Consider the following 16,134-nt stretch of genomic DNA (forward strand, 5'->3'; position numbering starts at 1 on the left):
GTAAGTAAAGCTACATATTTTCAGGGTCAGGAAATAAGGTGAAAAGGAGGTGGACTGGTACAATGTTTAAATTATACACTCAATGACCACTTTATGAGGTACAGGAGTGGAAACCAGTGTGGTCTTCTGCTGCGAGCCCATCCACTTAAAGATTCGACATGTTGTGCATTCAAAGATGCTCTTCTGCACACCACTGTTGTAACATGTGGTTATTTGGGTTACTGTTGCCTTTCTGTCAGCTTGAATCAGTCTGGCAATCTCTGCGGATTGAACTGCTGCTCACTAGATGCTTTTTATTTCTCGCACTATTCTCTGTAAATTGCAGAAAATGTTGTGAATATCTCAGGAGATCAGCGGTGTCTGAGATACTCAAGCAACCCCATCTGGCACCAACAATCATTTCACAGTCAAAGTTACTTAAATCACATTTTTCCCCATTCTGATGTTTGGTTTGAAGAACAACTGAACCTCTTGCTTTAATGCATTGAGTTGCTGTCACATGATTGGTTGACTAGATACTTGTATTAACAAGCAAATGTATAGGTGTACTGAATAAAGTTGCCACTGAGTGTATTTCTTAGTTACAGGTTTAACAAATATACACATATACATTGCTCATGAAAGAATTGCATCTTAGGTTGAGATTCCACAAATATAGTCCTTACACCAAATTAAGGTTTGTGCTTAGTGACTAAACACCAGCCTCAATTAAATTTCAGATGAAAATCTAGTGCTTCCTGTAGTGTCGATTTCAGCCTTCCCAATATCATTTGCAATTAACATCTGTGTGATCTAAGATGCCCACAAATAAAAATATTATCAAGTAGCTCTGCAACGAGTCATACTAATAAATTCACATGAGCACAAAAATTAGGTTTTAATGATTTTAGAAAATGCAAAATGAAAATTGAAATAAATGCTACATCAAGGCTAAGCTAAAATATATAAAAGAATCAAACAATTTCCTTTATTGAGGAATCACAAGATTTTGAAATAATTAAGTGCAGGTCAATCCATGCATATATAAATTTGTAATTTCAGGGCAGGAGAGATTGCTAATCTGAAATTAGATTTATAATTAGAATTAGATTTATGGAATTCACAGTTTATGCATCAAAAAGTAGTTCCAAGATTTTGGACAGTGAGTACAGTAAGTATGTACCTGAACTTCTCATCCATTCACTGATTTCTCCTGCCAATGTTGAAAAAGAATCTGTAAAGAAGCAGTGAATCACTGACTCGCTAAAGACTTCTGTACTAACTGCCAATTTGCACATAGCAAAAGTCAGACTGTCCTCTACCCTTTGACCTGTTTGGCATGGGTGATCCTACCAAGAGCCCAAAGCATAAAGGCCTGACTCCAGCCAACATAACTTTCTGTGGCATTGAGGCACGTAGGTCCTCTTAGAGGAATTTCAGACTGGAAGGCAATGCCCTGCTGAAGGATGTCAGCCCAAAACATTGACTGTACTCTTTTCCATAGATGCTGTCTGGCCTGGTGAGTTCCTCCAGCATTTTGTGTGTGTTCCTTAGATTTCCAGTATATGCAGATTTTCTCTTGTTTGTAATTACGGATCAGACCATGACCAGCAATTGTTCATTATTTATGTTAATAACCTGGAAGAAGGAATAAGATGTAAGGGTTCAAAATTTGCTATAAAAGTAAGTGGAAGAGTATGTTGTGATAACAATACCATGAGTCTATAAAGGGACATTAATATATTGAGCAAGCTGGCATAATGAACTATGGTAAAAGAAATCAAAAAGCAGATTACTATCTAAATGGACAAAGATTGCAAGTGAGTGAAGTACAGAGGAATGTAGGTACACAAATCACAAAAAGCTAGCCAGCAAGTCTAAAAAAGCAAACAGTATTTTGGCTTCATTACAAATGGTTGGAATTCTTTTAGAAAGGGAGGTATTATCGCATATTTACAGGGCGTTGCTGAAGCCTCACCTGCAGAAGTAATTTGCTCCCGTTTGATTAATACATACATTTTAGTTCATGTCTGGTCCACCTCACATGAGTAACCTGATTTTAAATTCAACTTTTTGTCATTATGATACAGTCATCAGTACGTTAGATAAATTTAATACCTATTTCAACGATAAAGTTAGTGAAAACTGGATGGTGATTAATTTGATCAGGTGCATGACCAGTTTTGTTTATGGAGCCAGTTCCTAGTTCATGTTTTTGTTCAAAATCCAAATGTGATTTGTGCTGAATTCAGCAAATAATTTTTAAGAAAAATATTGGAACATTTTCACAAAGATGATGGCTCTTAAAAGAAGCAACAGTGGAATCTTGTGAAATGTACAGTATATTTTACTCCAGAGGAAAAATAGCGATTTGGATTGGATTGGCTTAGCACAGAAAAAAAGCAGTATTGTTTTCATTGATGTAGTTTTCACACCAAGGATTGACATCTGTATTTCAGAAATAAAGAAATGCTCATGGGTAGCTATTGTTGTCGGTTTGTAGGTGGAGCTTGTGGGCATGGCCACAATAAGCCTCACTACAATATTAGATATTGTATGACGGAATGCAAAAGTGGGCACAGTGGGGATGGGAGAGACAGAGGGCAGGATAAGAAGGAAAAGAGGGAGGGCAGGAGGGGAAGAGAGAGAAAAAGTTAGCAGGGTGTGGATAGGAAGGGAGAGCAAGAGTTAGCAGGGAAAGGGAGGGAGAGAAGATAGAGGGAGCATGGGAAGAGAGGGAGAGGGGCAGGGAGCAGATGGGGGATGGAGCATGGGAAGGGAGGAAGTAGGCAAGGAGAGTGGAGGGAGATGGTGGGAATGGCAGAGAGAGAGAGAGAAAAAAAAACAAACAAACGAACAACTAAATATGTCGGCTGGTGTGGTATACTGCATCCAGTGCTCCCAGTGTGGCCTTTTATAAATTGGTGAGACCCGACGCAGACTGGGAGACCATTTCACTGAACACCTATGCTTGGTCCGCTAGAGAAAGCAGGATCTTCCAGTGGCCACACATTTTAATTCCACGTCCCATTCCCATTCTGATATGTCTATCCATGGCCTCCTCTACTGTCAAAATGAATCCAAACTCAGGTTGGAGGAACAACACCTTATATACCGGCTGGGTAGCCTCCAACCTGATGGCATGAACATTGACTTCTCTAACTTCCGTTAATGCCCCTCTTCCCCTTCTTACCCCATCCCTGACATATTTAGTTGTTTGTTTGTTTGTTTTTTTTCCTCTCTTTCTCTGCCCATCACTCTGCCTGTTCTCCATCTCCCTCTGGTGCTCCCCTCCCCCTTTCTTTCTCCCAAGGCCTCCCGCCCCATGATCCTTTCCCTTCTCTAGCTCTGTATCACATTCGCCAATCACCTTTCCGGCTCTTAGCTTCATCCCACCCCCTCCGGTCTTCTCCTATCATTTTGCATTTCCCCCTCCCCCCACTACTTTCAAATCTCTTACTATCTTTCCTTTCAGTTAGTCCTGACGAAGGGTCTCGGCCCAAAACGTCGACAGTGCTTCTCCCTATAGATACTGCCTGGCCTGCTGTGTTCCACCAGCATTTTGTGTGTGTTGTTTGAATTTCCAGCATCTGCAGATTTCCTCGTGTTTGCGAGTTTAACTGTTGCTATTTTAAATATCAGATTCAGGGACAGCCTAGTTCCTCTGAAGGTAAATAATGATTTTGCTTTACAAACCAGTGAAGCTGAAAACCATGCCCTCACACTCCCTTCCCACTCCCTCCCTCTCCCTTATCTTCTCTGCTCATTCACCCCCTCTCCTTCAGCTCTCTGCCACTCCATCTCACTCCCCTCCCCTCCTACCTCACTTCCTCCATCCTCACTTCCTCCCTCTCCCTCACCCTATCTGCTCATTCTTTCCCTCTCCTTCACTTGCGTATATATTCAATAGAGTAACTGAATTTGCATCTATATTCCCCTTTACGAGAATATATCTGCCCTATTTATCACCCATTTCAAATACTTTTTCAAAATTTATAGCTTACTTGAGATAAGAATAGCAACTTCTCTCCTATGTCCTGATTTATATGAGGAGAAAAACAAATTAGTGAAGCCTATTCTCTTTAGTTTTCTATGCTCATTATCACTTAAGTGAGTTTCCTGTAAATATACGACATGGGTTTGTTCTCTTTTCATTTTGGATAAAATTCTATTACATTTGATTGGATTTAATAGCCCATTGACATTAAAAGAAATGAATTTTACTTTGTCCTTAGTCATCTGTATTTATCTGTCAATGTATCATTGAAATTAGCAGAATAAAACTTAAATCAATCTACTCCCTGAACAAATAAGAACCATGAAACACAAATAATAACAAAAAAGGCAATGAAGGTGTGATTCCAAGGCTGAGGTCTCTAGTAGATGACCCTGGGTTGAGCTAGAGGAAATGTCTAGCTGTGGGGATAACCCGTCCTACTTGTGAGTTGAGGGCCCCCATTGCGTTATTCATAAAAGTCAGTGAACAAATCCATTACACAGAAAAGATTTCCCTGTGTACTCCTCGTATATATATATACACACACACACACGCACACGCACACGCACACGCACACGCACAAGCACACACACACACACATATATATTCTCATTTTGGTGGGGAGAAAGGAGTAAGTGAGTGAATAAAGAAGAATAACTGAGTAATATAAAATCCACATTATAATAAGTATTTCTCGAGATAGGTATATCACCGTCTACTTTTGCTTCCGTTTAGCTTCTCAACATTTTTAAAGTTAGCCAAACCTTATGGCTCTTCTGGAGGAGGTGAGAGCTGTCTTTGGAAAACTCCCAGTCTCTTCCTGATATACTTCTCTCGGCCTCCTCCTGTGTCCTGCCTCCTCGATTTTCGCACTATTTCCCAAGCAGAGCAGGATAATTCCTCTGCCAGGCTTTCCCTCGGTTTGATCATGCTGACGGGCAACCCTCTGGCCTTCATGTCTGTAGTCGCCTCTTCCACTGTCTGATACAGTTGGATCCCATCTTGATAAAACACTCAAAGTTTAGCAGGGTATGGAGTTTGAAATCTAATCCTTTCTTGCTTTAGTATTCGCTTTACTTCAGACTATTCTTTACGTTTCTGCAGGACTGCGGGGGGGGGGTAATCTTGGTTGAAATATATTAATTTATCGTCTAAAAACACCTTCTTCTTACCCCAGGCCCTTCATAGAATCTCTGCCTTGGTACTGTAAGGAAGGAATTTAATTACAATTGAGCGTGTCTTATCTTCTCTGCCTCGGGTAGGCCTCGGGACGATCGCGCGATGCGCCCTCTCAATTTCCAGCTCCATAGCTGGAAGCTCCAGTGCAACTTGCCTACAAACTCCATCATAGACAAACCCTCCGCTCCTTCGGGAACGTTGTATATCCTGATATTTTTCCACTGTAATCTTTCCTCCAGGTCAAGCAGTTTACCGTCTTGTTGATTTAATATTTTTATCGTCTTACTTAGTATCTGTTCCACGTTTTGCACGCTATGTTCCACCTTCTCAATTCGAGTCTCTACCACCGCTATTTTTTGATTGACGTTGGCGAACTCTGACTTAATACCATGTAGCTGCTGTTTTATATCTTTCTGGATCTCCTGTATCTCTTTCAAAATTTTGATCATATTTGCTGCTTCACCTGAACGAGGCCCAGCATCAGCCTCACTAACACGCGGTTGGGTAGGAGAGCTGCTTGCTGCACTCCTCTCGTCCGCAGGCTCCGCAGTGTCGCTTTTTTTATTTCCATTCTTTTTCCCCATTCTTGCCCCTCTTATCAGTTCAAATATTTTTGAAAAATACTATAGTTGATGGGTTAACGGGGCAAAATATGCGTTTTTCCGGAGGAGCTAGTGACTTAAGCTGCCATTCTCGACGATGACATCACCGGAACCCGTTAGTCAGTTTTTCATTGTTCATCATCAGCTGGGTCATACTGTCCATGAACTCCCTGTCGGTTGCCTCCATACACTCCAGTGTTTGTTTTTTTTTAGCTTTAAGTCCTCCTGCGTGAGAGCCAACAGCTGTCTGTCATTTGGCAATTTTCTTTTAAGTTTTTCTAGTCTGTAACTGAACAAATGCGGACTTTCACAGCGAGATTTGACACCAAACATGTCGCTTGTTTTCTGTAAATGTGTCCTGCGCATGCCCAGTAGGAGATCACCCAACTACCCATTTTAATGTGGACAGAGGTATTTTCAAAAACGCTTGGTGTGGACGCCTATTGTTTTTACGCAAAACCAGCGTTTTCAAAATTATCCGGTCTAGTGTGGACTCTTCAACCATAGGAAACTTGCTGTCCACATCCACACTATCAAGCCCTTTCACTATTCAATGAGTTTCAAAGAGGTCATCCCTCATTCTTCTGAATTCCAGCAAATACAGGCCCAGAGCCATCAAATGCTCTTCATGTGACAAGCCATTCAATCCTGGAATAATTTTTGTGAATCTCATTTGACCCCTCTCCAGTCTCAGCACATTCTTTCTAAGGAGCCCAAAACTGTTCACAATACTCCAAGTGAGGCCTCACCAGTGCTTTATTAAGTTTCAACATTACATCCTTGCTTTTATATTCTAGTCTTCTTGAAATGAATGGAACATTGCATTTGCCTTCCTCACAATAGACTCAACCTGCAAATTAACCTTTGGGGAATCCTGCACAAGGACTCCCGTGTCCCTTTGTACCTCAATTTTTCATATTTTCTCTCCATTTAAAAATAGTCAACCCTTTCATTTCTTCTACCAAAGTGCATGACTATATGCTTCATGGCACTGTTTTCCATCTGCTATTTCTTTTCCCATTCTCCTAAACTAAGTCCTTCTGTAGCCTCTTTACTTCCTCAAAACTACCTGCCCCTCAACCTATCTTCATATCATCTGCAAACTTTGCAGAAAGCTATCAATTCCATTATCCAAATCATTGACATATAACATAAAAAAAGTTGGTCCTAACACCCCAGTGGAACACTAGTAACCAGCAGCCAGCCAGATAAGGCTCCCTTTATTCGCACTCTTTGCCTCCTGCCAATTAGCCACTGCCTTATCCGTGCTAGAATCTTTCCTGTAATACCAATTCCTCAGATCTTGTTAATCATCCATATGTGTGGCACCTTATCAAAGGCCTTCTGAAAATCCAAGTATACAACATCAAACAATTTTCCATTGTCTATCCTGTTTGTTATTTCTTCAAAGAATTCCAACAGATTTGCCAAGCAAGATTTTCCTTTGAGGAAACCATACTGACTATGGCCTATTTTATCATGTGTCTCCAAGTATCCTGAGATATCCTTAATAATTGATTCCAACATCTTTCCAACCACTGGAGATCAGATTAGTCTACCTAAAGTTTCCTTTCTTCTGCCTTTCTCCCTTCTTGAAGAGGGGAGTGACATTTGCAATTTTCCAATCTTCCGGAAACATTCCAGAATCTAGTGATTCTTGAAAGATCATTACTAATGCCTCCACAATCTCTTCAGCCTTTTTCAGAACTCTGGGGTGTACACCATCTGGTCCAGGTGACTTATCTATCTTCAGTTCTTTCAGTTTCCTAAGAACCTTCTCTCTAGTAATGGTAACTTCACACACTTCATGACCGCTGACATTTTGAACTTCAATATACTGCCTGTGTCTTCCACCACGAAGAATGATATAACATACTTATTCAGTTCATCTGCTATTTCATCTTCTCCCATTACTACCTCTCCAGCATCATTTCCAGCGGTCCAACATTCACTTTCGCCTCTCTTTTACACTTTATGTATCTGAAGAAACTTTTAGTATCCTCTTTAATATTATTGGCTAGCTTATTTTCATATTCCATCTTTACCTTCTTCATGACTTTTTTAGTTCCCTTCTGTTGGTATTTACAAGCTTCCCAATCATCAAACTTCCCACTAGTTTTGCTCTATTATATGCCCTTTCTGGCTTTGACTTCCCTTCTTAGCCACAGTTGTGTTCTCTTTCCTTTAGGATATTTCTCCCTCTTTGGGATGTATTGCTTCCAAAATTCCAGCCATTGCTGCTCTACCATCATCCCTGCCAATGTTCTTACCTAATCAATTCTGGCCAACTCCTCTCTTCTGCCCTTTACTCCACTGTAATACTGGAACATCTGACTTTAGCTTCTCCTTCTCAAATTTCAGGGTGAATTTGATCATATTATGATCACTTGCTCCTAAGAGGTCTTTTACCTTAAGGTCTCTAATCAATTCTGATTCATTGCACAACACCTGATCCAGAATAGCTGATCCTCTAGTTGCCTCAACCACATGGGATACATTTTCTATCTCCCAATGTAATTTGTAGGCCATATCTTTACTACTGTTTGGGGTCTGCATACAACTCTCATCAGGGATTTCTTCACCCTTGCAGTTCCTTAGCTCTATCCAAATGATTCAACACCTTCTGACTCTATGCCACCTCTTTCTAACGATTTGATTTCATTTTTTACCAACAGAGTAATGCCACTCCCTCTGTTTCCCTGCCTGTTCTTTTGATACAGTGTGTATCCTTGGACATTAAGCTCCCAGCTGTAATTTTCTTTCAGCCATGATTCATACCAGACAACATCATACCAGACAATCGGCAGCTGTGCTGCAAGTTCATCTACCTTATTCCGTATGCAGCATGCATTCAAATATAACACCTTCATTCCTGTATTCACCCTTTTGATTTTGTCTATCTTTTACATTGCAGTTCATCCTATTGACTGCAATTTTGCCTCTATCAACAGCCTCTCCTCACTACATTTTGCCTCTGTTTGTAAACCAGCTACCTCATCTTCAACACTATTATCCACCTTTCCTTTGATACTTGTTGCATTGAAATATAGGCAGCTCAGGTTACTACTCGCACCATGCTCAACCTTTCGATTTCTGTCTTTGTCTGAGGTCTTACCAACATCTACTTCCACAGCGTCTCCACCAGCTGTCCTGGCACTCTGGCTCCCACCACCCCCCACAGCTCTAGTTTAAACCCCATTGTGCAGAATTAACAAACCTTCCAACTAGGATATTAGTCCCCTTCCAGTTCAAGTGCAAGCTATCCCTTTTGTATAGGTGTGGTAAAACATGTACAGTCGGCACCTCCTTATCTGCGGATTCAACCATCCGCGAATTGAGAAAACCCAGAAGTGCTCTTCCAGCACTTGTTGTTCGAGCATGTACAGACTTTTTTTCTTGTCATTATTCCCTAATCAATGCAGTATAACAACTATTTTACATAGCATTTACATTGTATTAGTTATTATAAGTAATCTAGAGATGATTTAAAGTATACTGGAGGATGTGCGTGGGTTATCGTGCATCGGGATCGGAAAAAATCAGAAGTTCTCTTACTAAGTAAGTCGGAACAGGTACATCTGGTATTATTTAGCATCAGTTAGTCAAACGTTTGCATTCGTATATAGTATATATTTTACCTTTCTGTGCATATAAAACACTTAAAAACGTATGTTTCAGTGCTGGGCTCGGGAAGTCCCCGAGCTTGATCTAGTGACAGATCGCTATGGAGCGCGCTCTCCACCGTGCCGGGTTGACGTGGAGGATCAAAACCCAAAACCCTAAAACTCAGTAATTAAACCACTGCATTGTTTAGTAATAATTGTAGCTTTCATCGGGGCAGAGCCTTTCTCACTTTATCCTTTAAAATTGTTCCAATCGTTGACCGATGTAGCCTAACTCTTTTACAATGACCGATGGCGTTTCACCTCTTTCCGATCGCTTTATTATTTCCACTTTATTTTCAATCATGAAAGTGATTATTTTCGTGAACAGAAACACTGCGCATTCAGAGCTCTGGCGCCTGGTCCTAATGTCCACGGCACTGAGACAGGTTAAGTAAGGTCTGGGGTTCCGCTGGGTCCTAAGATCCACCAAATTGAGACAGGTTGAATAAGGGACTTGAGCATCCGTGAATTTTGGTATCTGCGAGGGGTCCCGGAACCAATCCCCCGCTGATAAGGAGGGCTGACTGTATATCTGTCTGGACATGCCTGGGCACGTCCCTCTGCTGACTGCACCTGTGGCTCCTCCCACAGACCCCTGGATTAAAGGCGATTGTGTCACTGCACCTCCCACTGTCCAAGACAGACATACAGTATGGACGTGGATCCATTTTACTGTTGGTAAAAGCCTTTCAGTATTTACTCTACTTCCAGACTTTTGGAGTAATTGATAGTACATAGATTTTATTAACAGTAATTTTAAGGCATGGAGCACGTCCTGAGACCCGACAAGTTAGACGTCAACCCGCAAACACCTGAGGCCGGAAACGCTTTCAAACTCTGGCTAGCCTGCTTCGAATCATACCTGGAGGAGATTGAAGTGACTGAGTCCGCCGCGAAGCGCAGAGTTCTCCTCTCTAGGTCTACTCGATGATTAGAGACCAGCCGAGTTACGACGGCACCATGAGCATCCTCAGAAGACAATACCTGCGGCTCATAAATACCGTCTATGCACGACATCACTTAGTGATGTGGCAGCAGCAGCCTGGAATGTCGAGCGCTGAGTTTGTCCGGGCCCTACAGACACTCATGTGGGCCTGCGATTGCCGGGGACTGATGGCCGAACAGCATGCGGAGCTCCTAGTAAGAGATGCCTTCGTCACGGGAACCAGGTCAGTGTATGTGCACCAGCGGCTGCTGGAACACGCCGATCTTACCTTACATTCGGCGATTGAGCTGGCCAACACGCTGGAGGCCGCTCTGCACAACTCTGACGCTCTCCTGGCACGTGATCTCCAGACAGCCTCATGGACGCCGCAGACCCCGCAACCCGCCGGCGAATCGACCACGGCTGCTGCCAGTCACAAATCTGCAAAATGTTACTTCTGCGGACTCAAGAAGCACCCCCGGAAATGCTGCCCTGCCCGAGAAGCTACCTGCTCCAGCTGCGGAAAGAAGGGCCACTTTGCCAAGGCCTGTAAGTCCAAACCGCGAGCGGGATTGAGCAGCGCTGCGTGCGAGGCATGGGGGTTGCCATCTTGCCTGCACACCACTACCATGCGCAAGACACGGGGGCGGCTATCTTGGTCAGCACCACCACGCACCGCCTATGGCCCATGGGTGCTTACCAGGCACCCCACCATGCCAGACCAACACAGCAATTCAACTCTGGCCTCCGCGACCCTCGACCAAAGCGCTCCCCACCAGCTCGCAAGGTCAATGATGGACATCCTAGTGGAGGGGCGCAGGACAAGCTGCCTGTTTGACACGGGCAGCATGGAGAATTTTATCCACCCGGATACGGTGCAGCGTTGCGGACTCTTGACACAGCCGGTAAGCCAGAGGGTCGCCATGGCTTCTGGGTTGCACATAACAGACATCCGGTGGGGGGAAGTTTGTGTAGCGATGCTACTGGTGCAGGGCACAGAATATTGAGACTTTACATTACTGATCAGGCCTCAACTGTGTGCCCCTGTGCTATTGGGGCTCGACTTCCAGAGCCACCTGAAAAGCATGACAATGGAGTATGACGGGCCCCTCCCACCAATCACTGTCAGAAATCCTCAGTTCTGTAGGAATACGTTACATACCCCGCTACTGACCACACACACACACCGACCTGCACAACCCACCCAACACCATGCCAACAGCCACACTATGGACACCACTTGCGGCCTTCCACCCTCAAGATCCCTCCCCCACCGTTGTTCACCAACTGTAAATCTGTGGCAATTAAAAGCAGGAGGTACAGCGTGGGGGTCAGAGCCTTCATTAAGTTGGAGGTGCAGCAGCTGCTCAGGGAAGGGATCACTGAGGCAAGCACAAGTCTTTGGAGGGCCCAGGTGGTTGTTGTTCGGAATGGGGAGAAAAATAGGTTGGTCGTGGACTATAGCCAGACTATAGGTTCACACAGCTTGACACGTACCCTCTACCCCACATCGTGGATATGGTCAATCAAATCGCTCAGTACAAGGTGTACTTGACTGTAGACCTAAAATACGCTTACTATCAGCTCCCCATCCGCCCAGAGGACCGCCCTTACACCACCTTCGAGGCGGATGGCAGGCTTTATCACTTCCTGTGCGTCCCCTTCGGTGTCACGAATGGTGTATCTGTCTTCCAGAGGGAAATGGACTGGTTGGTGGACCAGTGCCAACTTAAGGCCACGTTCCCATATCTGGATAACATCACCATCTGCGGTCACGACCAGCAGGATCGCAACAACAACCTCCGAAAATTTTTCCAAGCGGCCAAACCTCTTAATCTTACCTATAACAAGGACAAGTGTGTGTTCAGAACCACCCGACTTGCTATCCTTGGGTATGTCGTGGAGAACGGAGTCATTGGCCCTGACCCCGACCATATGCGCCCCTGTTGGAACTCCCTCTTCCCAACAGCCTCAGAGCCCTCAAAATTTGCCTGGGCTTCTTTTCATATTACGCCCAATGGGTCCCTAACTACACAGACAAGGCCCGCCCTCTGGTCAAGTCCACCACATTTCCCCTCTCAGCCAAGGCCTGTGCGTCCTTCAGCCGCATTAAAGGGGACATTGCCAAAGCAGCAATGCATGCAGTGGATGAGACCATTCCCTTCCAAGTAGAGAGTGACACCTCTGACTTCGTGCTGGCTGCTACCCTCAACCAGGCGGGAAGACCGGTGGCGTTCTTCTCCCGTACCCTTCAAGGCCCTGAAATTTGGCACTCTGAAATTTGAAATTGCTCCGCGGTGGAGAAAGAAGCCCAGGCCATAGTGGAAGCTATTAGGCACTGGAGGCACTATCTCGCCAGCAAAAAGTTCACCTTGCTGACTGACCAGCGTTTAGTCGCGTTCATGTTTAGCAACCAACAGCAGGCCAAAATCGAAAATGATAACATTTTGAGGTGGAGAATCGAAATCTCCACCTACAACTAGGACATCATTTACAGGCCTGGGAAGCTCAATGAGCCCTCCAATGCCCTGTCCCGGGGAACGTGTGCCAGCGTGCAGATCGACCGGCTATACGCCCTACATGCAAATCTTTGCCACCCGGGAGTCACCCAGCTTTTCCACTTCGTGAAAGCTCGGAACCTGCCTTACTCCCTTGAGGAGATCAGGATGATGACCAGGGACTGCCAAGTCTGCGCAGAGTGCAAACCGCACTTCTACCGACCCAAAAAGGCACAACTAATCAAGGCCACCCGCCCCTTTGAGCGACTGAGTGTTGACTTTAAGGGCCCCCTTCCCTCCACCGACTGCAATGTGTACTTTCTTAGTGTAATCGACGAGTACTCGCGGTTCCCCTGCCCCGATGCCACTACCACGCCAGTCATAAAAGCCCTGCGCAAGCTCTTCACTCTGTTTGGATACCCATGCTATATCCACAGTGACAGAGGGTCCTTGTTTATGAGTGATGAGCTGCGCCAATACCTGCTGGCTAGGGGTATTGCAACTAGTAGGACCATGAGCTATAATCCCTGGGGGAATGGACAGGTGGAGAGGGAGAATGCCACGGTGTGGAAGGCCACACTCTTAGCCCTTAGGTCAAAGGGACTGCCGGTCTCTCGCTGGCAGGAGGTCCTTCCCGAGGCACTCCACTCCATCCGCACCCTGTTATGCACGTCCACCAATGCCACCCCTCATGAGCGACTTTTCTCTTTTCCCAGGAAGTCGACCACTGGGACTACCCTACTGGCTTGACTGACGTCCCCGGGGCCAGTGCTGCTCCGGAAACATGAGAGGAGCAATAAATACTCCCCGATGGTTGAGAGGGTTCACCTACTTCATGTGAACCCCCAGTATGCCTACGTGGTTTTACCTGATGGGCGGGAGGACACGGTCTCCATCTGTGACCTGGCGCCCGCAGGAGCACCAGACCCCTACCCTGGACATTCCACAGTGACTATTAACCCCGAACCCATGGATATATATACCCATGAGACACCGTGCACTCCAAGCCCTACACAGACACCACACGGCACTCCCATACCGGGCGCGACGCACATGCACGAGGGATTATCGACGCCTAACGTGCTGGCACCTCAAGTCAGGCCAGAGCCAGCACAATCACCGTTGCCAGTGCAATCACCACTGGTGCTACGTAGATCGCAGCAAAGGACTCGACCGCCTGATAGACTTAAGCTGTAAATATACTTGTTTTAAATATTTCATTTCACCCCTGTGGGACTCTTTTTTTAAAAAGGAGGGGTGAATGTGGTAAACCATGTATATCTGTCTGGACATGCCTGGACACGTCCCTCTGCTGACTGCTCCTGTGGCTCCTCCCACAGACCCCTGAATAAAGGCCATTTTGTAACTGCTCCTCCCACAGTCCAGGACAGACATACAGCATGGACGTGGATCCATTTCACTGTTAATAAAAGCCTCTCAGTATTTACTCTACTTCCAGTCTTTTGGAGTAATTGATAGTGCATTAATAGGTCCCACCCTTCCTGGAAGAGAGCGCAATGATCTGAAAATCTTATCCCCTCCCTCCTACACCAACTCCTTAGCCACGTATTAAACTGTATAATCTTCCTAGTTCTGACATCACTAGCACATGACACGGGTAGCAATCCTGAGATCACAACCCTGGTGGTCCAGCCCTTTAACTTAGCACCTAACTCCCTGAACTATCTATGCAGAACCTCATCACTTGTCTTACCCATGTCAATGGTACCTACATGGACCATGATTTCTGGCTGTATACTCTCCCACTTGAGAATGGTAAGGACTCCATCTGACATATCCCGTACCCTGGCAAAATACCATCCTGGAATCTTGTTCTCACGCACAGAACCTAATGTCCAGTCCCCTAACTAATGAATCCCCTATCACCATACTGTGCCTCTTCTCCCGACTTCCCTTCTGAGTCACAGAGGCAGACTCAGTGCGAGAGAGACTTACCTACTGCAACTCTGCAACTTTAGGTCATTTACCTGACCACCCCATCCCCCAATAGTATCCAAAGTGATATACCTAATGTTAAGGGGGGTGGTTGATGCACTATCAATAACTCACGGTGAGACTTAGGAAGCGAGATATCGGCTTTTATTGACTGGAAGAATAAACAACACTACATCCTGGGGAAAATGAGGGAGAGCAGCAGCCCACAGTCGCCTTTATACAGGGGTCTGTGGGAGGAGCCACAGGAGCAGTCAGCAGGGTCTGAGGGAGGAGCCACAGGAGCAGTCAGACAGGTATATCTAGTTCACCACAGTGGTCACAGGTTACTCTGCACTGGCTCCTTAACCCTTTCCCCTTGCTGACTGTCACCCAGTTTCCAGTATCCTACACTTACCTCTCTATATGTCTTATCTATTACCCTTCTCCCTCCTGAAGAATCCAGAGTTTATCCAGTTCCAGCTCCAACTCCTTAACACAGTTAGTTAGAAGCTGCAGTTGGATACACTTTACTTATCACAAGTCTCCCTGCCTTCCTACATCCTGCAAGGGGAGCATTTCACTGTCCTGCCTATCATCCCTACTGTCCTAACTGAGCAGATATAAAGAAGAGAACAGAAAAAAAACAACCTTCTCTTTGCTTTCTCTGAATGAAGCCTCTCTTCACTGACGCTGTGAAGAGCTAAAGCCTTAAGATCACCACTCTGACTCTCCACTCAGATGATGGCAGCTGTGCTTGCCCCTGCCTTCCTTTAATTTGCTCTTACTCATCAATCCAAAATGCCGATCGGTCGCTGATCAAAGCTCTAATTGTGCTGCCACGACTCACTCCTGCCTTTTATCCTTGGACAATGGTTGGCTACCATATTGTTTGCTAGATCCTTGTGAAAAGAGAATATTAAGTCCAGCTCTGTATGTCAAGGATGTTGGTAAAATATTCATTAAATTTAATTGTTCAGGGAAATTGTCCAGTAGTACTTATATCCACAGTGATGAAGTAATTTAGGAGGTTGGTAATGAAATATATCAATTCCTGCCTGAGAAGTGACTTGGATCTGCTCCAATTTGCCTACTGACACAATAGGTCCTCAGCAGGTGCCATTTCATTGGTTCTCCACTCAAACCTGGAATACCTGGATAGCAAAGACACTCTTTATCGACTACAACTCAACATTCAATGCTATCATCCCTCAAAATTATTCAATAAACTTCAAGATCTTGGCCTCAGTACCTCCTTTTGCAATTGGATCCTCGATTTCCTCACTTGCAGACCCAAGTCTTTTCAGATTGGCAACAACAGCTCCTCCATGATCTCCATCAGTACAGGTGCACAACA

General features: G+C 44.9%; 1 protein-coding gene across 4 annotated transcripts in view; it reads left to right on the forward strand.

Moving 5' to 3' along the window:
• LOC140714544 (uncharacterized) overlaps positions 1 to 16,134 on the forward strand; it is a 153,601-nt gene that overhangs the window by 49,357 nt on the left and 88,110 nt on the right. The window lies entirely within an intron of this gene.

The sequence above is a fragment of the Hemitrygon akajei genome, chromosome 22 (genome assembly GCF_048418815.1).
Source record: "Hemitrygon akajei chromosome 22, sHemAka1.3, whole genome shotgun sequence".
NCBI lineage: Eukaryota > Metazoa > Chordata > Chondrichthyes > Myliobatiformes > Dasyatidae > Hemitrygon > Hemitrygon akajei.